Raw genomic sequence first — 11,763 nt, 5'->3', positions numbered from 1 at the left:
AAGGAAAAGAAGTCACTGGGAAGTCCACATTGCCTATGTCTCTCTAAATAAAGTGGATTTAATAAAATTGTAGTGTAATGAGGGTCAGGATGGGATAAAATTCAGAAATTTTATTCATTACATTTCCTTGTGTAGTAGATGTAAGTGCATAAAGCTACCTAGACTCATAGAATCCTTAGATGCTAGAATCTGAGGAAATTCGGATATCATCTTTCACTCCTTATTTTTTGGGTGAAGAATCTAAAACCTAAAAAGATTATGTGACTTGCCCTGGTCAAACAGCTAGTTAGCAGCATAGTCAGGAGGACAGCCTGGGTTTCCAGACTTCCCATCCAGTATTCCCACCAGAGCTTGTTGGTTTTCCTAACCTTAGATTAAGTTCTCCATTCAAAGCAAAATTCTACCAGAGTTTATTGTTTTCCTTTTTGGTTTTCTCCATAGTAAATCAAAAAACACTTTTCCCTGTAGACTCACAGGCATGACTCTTGGACATGACATGTTCTCCCCATTCCTCAAAGTGTTCTTCTCATCTCCCATCTTCCTCAACCCCCCTCTCAAGTCTGGGTTGGGGTCCCTCCATAACTCTCCTGTTATCACACTCTTCACATGGTGGTGTAATTGTTGTCTTCTCCTCCTGACAGTGCACTCCCTGCCTAAATCTGGTACATCCAGTATATTTCAGTTGGGTGAACTGTCAAATATATGTTTTGGACATTGAAAGAGACACTGTTGGAAGAGGTTAGAGTAACTTCAAATGTTGAGGTAAATGAGATGACCCTCAGGTGTCAGTCATTTCTTTCCCAAAGATATATGTAAATTAGAGGTGAACACACTGACAACCTCTGAAGAACAATGGTCCAGTCTACCCGGGTCCCTAAAGAGGAGACAGTGTGAAAAGCCCCAGATCTATCAGTGGGGCAATGTGGAGAGTCATTTCCCTGTTCTCTGTGTCAGCTTCCCCATCTGTATGGGGTGAGCAGTGGTTATCTTAGATTATTTTTAAGATCATTTTTAGTTCTAACATGGTAAGAAACTATAAAGGCCTTTATATCAATTCATTCATTTACTCTATTAAAGTTTACTCTATTAAAGTACTCTATTAAAGTTGATTCCCCAAGAAAGCCAATAAGGAGTTTATATGTGGTCAATAATACTAACAGTTCCCTGCGTTAAGAAAAAAAAAGATTTTCTAGATTGCAGAACCCTGGTTTCATTTGTCTTTCTAACATGAATATTTGTGAGTATTTTTAAGAATGGAAAGAGAAGGCTAGCTATATTAAACCACCATTTTGGTTTCAAGAATTTGAAACAAAATCATATGCAAAAGCATAGCAATTTGTAGCAAGAGAATTCCTGCTCCAGGGAGGAATGGAGAATTCTCTTTCTGAAGTGGTTAGCAAATAATCCCACCAACAATAAAGCAAATAATCCCACCAAGAATAAAGCTATAAACAAAAAGACCTTAGAAGCTGCCCTCTCACCAGAGGACTCTTTATAATATACATAAGTACATGTGCTCAGTTAGGCAAAATGCCTTTAAATTTCCCTTTATTATTTTCAAGAATGCTCCTAAATAGGGTAGGGAGTAAGAATCGAAAGGTGGAAAGTCTTTAAATATATATATATATTTAATGGGTGAAATCTTAGAGTATCAAGCCCCTTAAGAAATAGGAGTTTTTCTAGAAGCTATTGAACCATGAGGTAGTTAATGAGTGAAGAAATGTCTTTGGAATTGAGCAAAAAAAAAAAATATTGTGTAATAAGATCCCCATTTCTCTAGGGCAAAGCTAGTGAATTGATTAAAACTCAGGAAAGATCTACTTAATATAGGTATAGCTATTGGTGGCCCATTGGTGTTTTTTTGTTTTTTGTTTTTGAAACCAGTTACTATCCTCCATAATAATAGTAAAAGGTGACCTATCCCTGATGACTCAGGTACTGTGGCAGCTAAACCACAGAACTTGTAAGTGTGAAACAAATAGAGGCACAGACAATTCCAGCAGGTCTACATTTTGCCAATTTACAGATTGAACATCCCATGTCACCTTTACTATTATTTCATATACACCCTATATCAAATAGAAAATTGAACTGAAAAAGATTCATTGTACTTGCCGTGTGTGTGAGAGAGAGAGATAAGAAGCGAAAGATGTAAAAGTCCAAGCATTTACTTAAGAGCTTACAGCTGAACTATATGAACTTAAAAGAACGTTTAAAAATGCACAATCTTGAGCGAAAGAAGTCAAACACAAAAGATACCCTAACGTTCTATTTCTATGAAGCACTACACCAGGGTAAAAGAATCTATGTTGTTAGAAGTTAGGATAGGGGTTACTCTTAGGTGGGCTGGTGACCGGAAGGAAGATAACATAGGGACTTCCAGGGTGCTCTTTATTATCTTCTGAATGTGCTGGTTACATGAAAAGTTTGGAAAAGGTCATCAAGGTGGACACTTGGGATATGTGCACCTCTCTCTCAGCTGGGTCAGAAGTAGATGCTGAGAACAGACAGGTGTGCAAAAAGTTTGTTGGAGGGCAACGCTTGTGAAAGGAAAGGGGGAGGCACGGGACTGTGTAGGACAGGCTCTCAGACCCTGGGCAGAGCCGGCAAAGATACCGCCCACTCATCTGGAGCGCCACAGCGAGGTCGCTTGTTGGAGCAGTTTCCCTGGGAAGAATGACTAGGCCCTTGTAACAAAGTCTTACTCAGGTCTTTGGCTGGGGTCACATCGGGAAGAGCATGACCTCAGCTCAAAAGCTCAAAAGCAGACCTGAAGGTGTTAACAGTGAGAGGATGTCAGCTAAGCACACTCCCTGCAACTGGGGAATGAGTTCTTTAAAAAAAATTTTTTTTATTTTTAAAAAAGATTATTTATTTATTTGAGAGAGAGTGCAGGAGTAGAGGGAGGGGCAGAGGAAGAGGGAGAAGCAGAGAGCACAGAGCCCAACAAGGGGCTCCATCCCAAGACCCTGAGACCATGAGCTGAGCCAAAGTCAGATGCTTAACCGGCTGAGCCACCCAGGCGCCCCCCCCAATTTTTTTTTAAGTTTGATCACCCAGTGCTCATCAGGACCAGTGCCCTCCTTAATCCCCATCACCTATTTCACCCATCCTTCACCCACCTCCCCTCTGGTGACCATCAGCTGAAATGAACTTTTTCTTAAAGGGGGTTTGAGCAGCACATGGATCCACATAGTGCAAGGGGTGGATTGTGAATATATATTAACTATTACTAATGTGATATATAAACACATTTTATATTTCAATAAAAAGACTTTTTAAAAAAAGAACAGACCATTCACTCTAAGTATTCTCAATGTTTACTCACACAGAACCCCAGTGTTATACAAGTTAAATCAAAGTTCTCCACTAAAGAAAAATGAAAAAATTATGACTTTTTCTACTTTCACAGAAAAATAATGCATTCATTTTTCTTATTTTTAAGTTTTTATCTCAGATTCTTTCTAAATCTTTGACACATACTACTGCATGTCTGTACAAGAATTCAAATAAGGTGACATCTGATTTAGCACAAAAGTATACATTTTGCCATATCAGTAGTTCATGATACTTAATAAAGAGTACCGTGACATCCAAGTATCCCACCATAGGAATAAGCTGAGGACCAACAAAGCTACTTGGAAAAAATGGATGCTATGACTATAAGGAACCCACAAAACATCAATACGTTACTTACCAACCACTGGGGAACAAATGATCCAACCTCAAAGGTCACAAGCAGTTGTAGTGCTATATTATGTCTTCTCGTGCGCCTGGGCAATGTGTTGTGATCCCTCATCTTACAGAACTTGGAGAGTAAGTTCTTTACTTATTCCTTGAAGCTCAGGTGGAATTGTACCTGCCTGCTTAGTCTCAGTTTCTGCCCAATATGCTTTATCAGTCTGCCTATCAGGGCACCAGAGACACCCCAGGCCTAGATCTTAATCATGGTCTCTGTATTCTAATACACACACCACACCCACCCACACACAGAACACACACTCAGACACACACACACAGACATCTCTCCAGCTACCTTTTCTGTACCTTCCCACTTACAACCTCTTACCCTCACATCATGCTCTCTGCCTGACCCAACCTGACCTGGTTCCCAGACCAGAAGCCTTTAGGCTTGTACTGTCTTGTAGCCACTCTGGGGCTAAAATATGTTAGGTAGAAGAACATTTTCAGGTGTTCAGAATAGAAGCCAAGTGTGTGCAGTAGGGCACATTTATATACGTTCTTCTGTTAATGGGATGCAATAGCAATCATTTAAGAATCATATCATTAGAAATGCTTGCAAGTACAATGAAAAGAATTAACAGTCATTTACCTGTGAGTTCATGATATTGTAAGCCAATCAGATTTCAGTACTAAAAAAAAATCCAATCAATATCTTCATCAAGGAGGAGGCATTTATTGTTGTAGCTACACAGAATCCATCCCTTTTGTTTGGATACAGCAGCCCTGTTTCCTTTTGGGGCCTTACCTTCCCGTCACAGTAGGCAGCTTCGATAGGACTGTCAACCGAGACACACTATGCTCCCAAGCCAAGAGAGGAGCATGTGGTGCCAGCTGGACCAATCAGGCTCTAGGATTCTCCATCTCTAGTAGCGGGACATAAGGAGAGGAAAATAAAACAGCTGGAGATCATCAGTTACAGAAATGGCGTCCTAACAAAATGGCCACATAGTAACAGCATATTTGTCCTCAAGAGCTACTGTTCTCGCCTGATTTCGTTTTTCAAGGAATAGAACAAGTTTCAGTGAAAACATTTTAATGAACTCTACCACTGGGTGGGAATAGTAAGAAAACTATAAAGAGGTGGTCTCCATTATGATCACACAGAATTAATTTATTTATTCAACAAGTATTTATTCAATTTACTGAGACTTATGCTCTGGCCACAATAGAGTAACAGGGGCCTAATTCACCCTCTGCCTGAACCAAACAAAAATGCAAAATATAGTTTTCAAGCCACTGGACATAGCACAATGAAGAACAGGGATCCCTGAAAGATGGGAAACATACAAGGTGAGCCCTGCAATTACCTCAGTCTATTACCTGGAGAGTTTCCAGGCTGTGGTGTAGGGAGGGGAAAACCCGGAAGCGCCCTGCGTTGGGGACAGCTGGGAATACAGTCAGGCCAAGGCAGCCAGAGCACACGGTACAGAGGGCCAGGGAAGAGGAAACTGCACAGGGCACTTCACAGATTGGCAGAGTAGTTGCCCTTGAGTCTTCAGCTAAGTGCTCATAGTACCTGTGGGTGAGGAAGCCACCTGAGGCTGGGAAAAGAAACACCTGGAAGGATTTGAGGACACAATTTCTGGAAAACATTCAGGGCCAAGAAGAGTCCCTCTTCCCACCAGCCAGAGTGGAAAACCTCACAATTCATGGGGCATTTGGTAGAGGAGTCCCTGAAGAAGGGAGTGGGGCAGAAAAAAAATAAAGAAATGATGGATGAAATATTTCTAAATTTCATTACCCACAAATCAAAGAAGCTCAACAAACCCAAAGCAAAAGAAACTCAAAAACTATTCCAAAGCATGTCATATTCAAATTGCTTTAAAACAATGATAAAGAGAAAAATCTTAAAATCATTCAGAGAATGTGGTAAATGTAAAAGATTTTATTAAGAACGTATTATGTTCCAGGCCTTAAGGGATTATTCTCCTTCCTTCCTTCCTTCCCTCCTTCTTTCCCTCCTTCCATCCTTCCTCCCTCTCCCCAAACCGCCCCACCACCATTTCTTTCTTTCTTCTTTTGAGAATATAAAGTCTAAGAGAAGTTACATATGTTTTCACTTTGAACCTCTGGTTCTTTGGATTCCAAGAGTACATGATAAGGAAGTATTTTTTTTTCCCCCAACAATCAGACACTCTCTTTACCTTTAGAGAACTTATGGTCTAGAAGTTAGCCTAAAATACTCAATGTTCACGCTTTCTGACTTCCACTTTATTTTTCTCGAGGATGCCTATTGCCAAGTACTCCTAACAAATGCAAAGATGAGCGCTTCAAGTTACTTACAGATAAAATTTCACAAATGAACAATATATTTTCCATCATTGCAAACATGTTTTGAAGGGAAAGGCGCTCTGAAGTTGACTATGATCAGTGATTGTCCTCAACAGAGAGCAGAAGGGAGGGCTGTGAGTGAGGAGGAGGAAGATTTTCAACTTCAAGGATTTCACATTTTTAAAAGTATAAAACATAACAATTGTGAGCTGGGGGGGACAGGCAGATTTTAAAGGTGAATCTTCTGTTATCATCCACTTCACAAAATATATCCAAAGATTTCTTTATGCCATATATATACTTATTTGTTTATGAACAACACTGTAACGATGTTAGAAATGTTCCATTTGGATGTTCAACATGGGATGTGCTGCATGTTGTACAGGATTTTTAGCATGCTACTTAGTGTGTATTTGGAGTACGTAAGCACAAAGCCTAGACTCTATCCTTTCCCTTAGTCTCTCCAACTCTCTCTCCTCTTTACCTATTCCTTTCCTTTGCAATTACTGTGGCCATCACTTGAAAAAGAAAGAACAAAAAGCTTGAACTAAGCGGATTTTCTGTTTCACTTTGGTTGTTCTACAAGTCATTATCCCTCAATTGACCACTGGAGACAATGCTGCCATATATTTAAATCACCCTAGGCACTAGCTGGGGATGGATTTATCATGAAACTTTTATAATAGGGAGGGCCACAAGGAATAGAGTGCTTTTACATGTCTCCTCTCCTGCAGGCAGGTGACAATTTCACTCTTTGGTGAGTCCCTGTTGCTTTGCTATTACACTCAGATGTTTTTATTCTAAGAGGAAAATATTATGGATGAACATAAAGTTTTAGTATCTGGGATGGTTGGATTGCACACCAGGTAGCTGGATCTATTTTTCTATCTTTAATATATTTTAAGATCAGTTATATTTAATGCTTCTGAGTCTAGCTGGTTCCCATGCCAGGTGAAAAAGAGACTTGCAGGAAACCTAGATAGTTTGAGTTTGAAGGAATTGTGTTGCTCAAACTTCCATCCAGGATATAAATCCATGCCACTGCATTCCTAATAAAACTAACCTTCTCAAGAATGGGGATAGTATTGGGGGTTTATGTGAAAAGCTAATCCAGAATCTGTTGAGAATCAAGGGCTCTCATAAGTAACAAAAGAGCAGGATCACAACATAGTGATTGACAAACATATGACCACTGCAAAGGGTTGTGCAGGCTTTGCACTGCACAAATCACAAACTACAATGACCGATGTCCCCTCAAATGCACAGTATACAACCTGAACAAATTACATGACAGCCCTAAGCAAAAGTGAGACAGAAATTTAAAACACAGCAATGAGACTGCACATAGGATCCGGAACTCAAGCAAAGAGCCTGAGTAAAAGAATCAAAGCCAAGAATAAGTTTTGGATTTTGGATGATGGATGCAGACATCCACAACAAGAGCATAAGTCTTTGCCTCATCCTAGTCTGCCATGCTTTACATGTATTTACCTCCATATCGTCTCCATGATCCTTATTACCTAACCCAGACCTGCGGTCCTCCATGACCATACTCTTTTCCTCCTGTTCCTTCTCAGGTTCTCACTTCTTTCAAGTTCCCCCTGTGCTGACTCTACCAACAGAACGCCATCTTTTGGGACTCCGGCATGAACATAAAACCTTAAAGATGGGCATGCAAAAAAAAAAGTCAAACAATTCCGCTTCTAGGAATTTTCCTTTTTTTTTTTTTAAGATTTTATTTATTTATTTGACAGAGAGAGACACAGCGAGAGAGGGAACACAAGCAGGGGGAGTGGGAGAGGGAGAAGTAGGCTTCCTGCCAAGCAGGGAGCCTGATGCAGGGCTCGATCCCAGGACCCTGGGATCATGACCTGAGCAGAAGGTAGATGCTTAATGACTGAGCCACCCAGGCGCCCCATCTGCTTCTAGGAATTTTCTTAAAGAAAATAGTGATTAGTATTATTAATAACAACGATAATATGAAACAACATAAATGTCCAATGACAGCAAATCATTTAAATAAATTATGTTATTTTTGTGCAGTGGAGTACTAGGCAGTCATTTAAAATGACTTTTTAAGTGGTTCCTGGCTGGCTCAGTTGGTAGAGTATGTGACTCTTGATCTCAGGGTTGTAAGTTCGAGCCTCACATTGGGTGTAGAGATTACTTAAGAACAAAATCTTTAAGGGGCACCTGAGTGGCAAAGTTGCTTAAGCAGCCGACTCTTGGTTTCGGCTCAGGTCGTGATCTCAGGGTCATGAGATCGACCCCTGTGTGGGCTCCATGGTCAGCACAGAGTCTGCTTGAGATTCTCTTTCCCTCTCCCTCTGCCCCTCCTGCTCATGCTCTCTCTCTCTCTCTCTAAAATAAATAAATAAATCTTTAAAAAAAAAAAGATGTGAGAATAAGCTTAAAAATAAGGTTACAATACAGTATAACTATAACCATTTTTTTAAAAGTCTATCTAAAAAAATAATAATAATAAAATTAAAATAAAATAAAAACTCTATCTAGACTTAAAAAAACAAGTTTGAACAATATACACCAAAATGTAAGCATTTTCTGAGTGGTGCAATTAATTTTAATAGCATTTATTGTGAAATTGCTTTTTCTCAATTACAAAAGTAACATACTTCTCATTGCACAAAGATAGGAAGAAAAGAGAAGTCCAGGGCGCCTGGGTGGCTCAGTTGGTTAAGCGACTGCCTTTGGCTCAGGTCATGATCCTGGAGAGTCCCAGGATCGAGTCCTGCATTGGGCTCCCTGCTCGGCGGGGAGTCTGCCTCTCCCTCTGACCTTCTTCCCTCTCATGCTCTCTCTCTACCATTCTCTCTCTCTCTCTCAATAAATAAATAAATAAATCTTTAAAAAAAAAGAGAAGTCCAAAGAAAAATATTGTATTTAGTTATAATCCTACAATTCAGAAAAAAAAAACCTATTAATATTTTGAAGTATATCTTTCTGAGCTCTTTTAAAATTGAAAATAACTTCTTTCTTATAAAAGTAATATATATAGTCTCTCTTTCTCATGGCACCCTGGAGGTGGGTGGCTGCGTTAGGATGAAACTGAACATCTCTTTCCCAGATACTGGCTGCCAGAAACTCACTGAAGTGGACGATGACGACAAACTTCATACCTTTTATGAGAAGCATACAGCCAGAGGAGTGGTTGCTGATGCTCTGAGTGAAGAAGAATGGGAAGGTAATATGGTTGGAATCAGTGGAGGGGATGACAAACAAGGCTTCCCCCATGAAGCGGGGTGTCTTGACCCATGGCCGTGTCTACCTGCTGTTGAGTAAGGGGCATTCCTGTTACAGACTAAGGAGAACTGGAAAAAGAAAACACAAATCTGTTCATGGTTATGTTGTGGATGCCAATCTGAGTGTTCTCAGCTTGGTCCTTGTAAAGAAAGAGGATATTCCTGGACTCACTGATACTACTGTATCTTGTTGCCCGGAATCCAAAAGGGCTGGCAGAGTCCACCTACTTTTCAATCTCTCTACAGAAGATGACATCTGCCAGGATGTGTGAGAAAGCCCCTAAACAAGGAAAGTAAGACATCTAGAACAACGGACCCAGGATTCAGCATCTTGTTATTCCACGTGTCTTCCAGCTTAAATATCAGCGTATTGCTCCAAAGAAACAGTGCACTAAGAAAAATAAGGAGGAGGTTGCAGAATATGCTAAACTTTTGGCCAAGAGAAGGAAGGAGGCCAAAGAAAAACTCTAGGGACAGATTGCTGAGAGACAGAGGCCGTCCTCTCAGAGCTTTTACCTCTACGTCTGAGCCCAGTCAAAAATGAGACTTGCTAAGAGTAACAAATAAATAAGATGAGACATTTAAAAAAAAAAAAACATATTCGGTGTTGAAAACTGAAACTACAGATGAGCAAAAAGAAAAACATACATTGAATGATTTTCATTTCCTTCTTTTGCTTGTCTTTATATTATAAATTTTCAATAATGAATATACATTGCTTCATAATAAAAAATATATTGATCATGCCTTTCACATTCCCCAGCTTCATCTGAACCACAGGTTTTCAGAAAAGAAAATCACTTGATGTTCATGGATGAAAACACTTTAGTGTGAAAACCTCTTCTCATTTCAGCTGAGGTTTTCCGTAACTTCTGTTTTGTCCTAGGGCAGGCAATAGCATGAAGTCTATAGAGACACACAAGCCACGGTGGAGAAAGAGACATCTGGGGTCAACAGGACCAAGGGTCCCAGAAACTACATTGCTGCAGGCTAGTCTTGGAGCAGAGCTTGCAAGGGCTGAATTGAGACAGGACTTGAACTCTTAGGAGCCAGGGAGAGTGCTAGTCATGCTTGCCAAAAATGTCATCCTATACCACAGAAGTAAATGAGGTAAACCTTCAAATATGACTGCCTGGTCCAGGCTGGGGTGGCAGGGCTCCAGTCTCTGAGTAGAGGACAGACTGAGCACCATTTCCAGGAATCTGGGGTGCCATACAAGGTAACCAAGTGAGCCAGAGCACAATGAATCAGAACCCCATTACATGGGTTGGGGGGGCGTAAGAGGGGTGTATAGGCTACATTGGTACCCAGAGCTTGCCCTGGACCACTGGACACAGGACTTCGCTGGCTATAAAGACTCTTATCCAATCATGAATTCATTCAACAACTATTTATTGAGCTTCTAACAAGTCTCAGGCTCTGTGCTAAGTGCCAGGGACACACAGTGAAAATACATAGGTGTAAAAGGGGAAGATAGATCTTAAGCCAATGTAGGAATCACACAAAAGAAACACAGCAACAGAGCATACATAACAAATGCTTCAAAGGTGAATCAGGACGCTCTAGAGTACACCAAAGGTCCAAATTTTTGGATTATATTCACTTTTTTCTTCTGATTAAAACAAATTAAAACGTTTTTTTGGGCTTCTAAAAGTACCATTGGCCCTAGGTACTGTGCCTACTGTACTTAATGGATAAATTGGTTCTGGCCGAGGAAGGTAAAAGAAGCAAGATGGGCCTGACCCATTAACCCAAAGGAGTAAATATAAAGAAATTTCTAGAAGTCTTGCAATGATGCTGGGAGATACTTGGAGGTTCTTAAAAGTCTTCATTTGACCTTGAAACAAATAACAAATAATCTCATCACTTACACTTCCATAGTGCCTTTTGCGTTTGTAAAGCACATCTTCCCTCAACCTTTCTACTCTAATCTGAGTAAGTGGAGTATGGGTAATTCACCTACTCACTGGGCCAGACAAGGTTAAAGCAAGTGTTCAGTTACCTAGGTCCTCCTGGAAGCCAAAGTGGTATCTGGCAAGATTATGGGCTTTAAAGTTAAGTTAGATCTGGCTTTAGTTTCCTCATCTATCAAGTCATAATTGCATGACCTTGGGCAAGTTGCTTAACTTTGCTGAGCCTCAATTTCCTCCACTGATGGAAGAATAGAACAGTCACCTCAAAATACCATTGTAGGGCTTACATGAAAAAAGAGACCTAAAGCATCACTACAACTCATAAATAGTTTAGGAATGTTTTATGATGATTTTTTAAAGCTTCATGAAGAAGGTCAGAGCTTAGGATACTACCAAAACCAGAGTATCTTCCGCTTACAGGGAGCAGCTAGATAGGGTGTATGTGTGTGTGTGTGCACACGTGCATGCATGCACATGCAAACATATAGGTTTTAGAGGAAAGACAGGTAAAGAAGAGGAATAAAACTGGGACTGAGGGGCGCCTAGGTGGCTCAGTCGTTAAGTGTCTGCCTTAG

The 11,763-nt window shown here is 40.3% G+C and overlaps 1 pseudogene; it reads left to right on the top strand.

Moving 5' to 3' along the window:
* The first annotated feature begins 9,075 nt into the window (after nucleotides 1-9,075).
* Nucleotides 9,076-9,819, top strand: LOC112824791 (small ribosomal subunit protein eS6-like; annotated as a pseudogene).
* Nucleotides 9,820-11,763: the final 1,944 nt, after the last annotated feature.

The sequence above is a fragment of the Callorhinus ursinus genome, unplaced genomic scaffold (assembly GCF_003265705.2).
Source record: "Callorhinus ursinus isolate GAN/ISIS: 27379988/994484 unplaced genomic scaffold, GSC_fseal_2.0 scaffold12, whole genome shotgun sequence".
Classification (NCBI taxonomy): domain Eukaryota; kingdom Metazoa; phylum Chordata; class Mammalia; order Carnivora; family Otariidae; genus Callorhinus; species Callorhinus ursinus.
The sequence above is the reverse complement of the archived record's forward strand: the minus strand, read 5'-3'. Positions and strand labels throughout refer to the sequence as shown.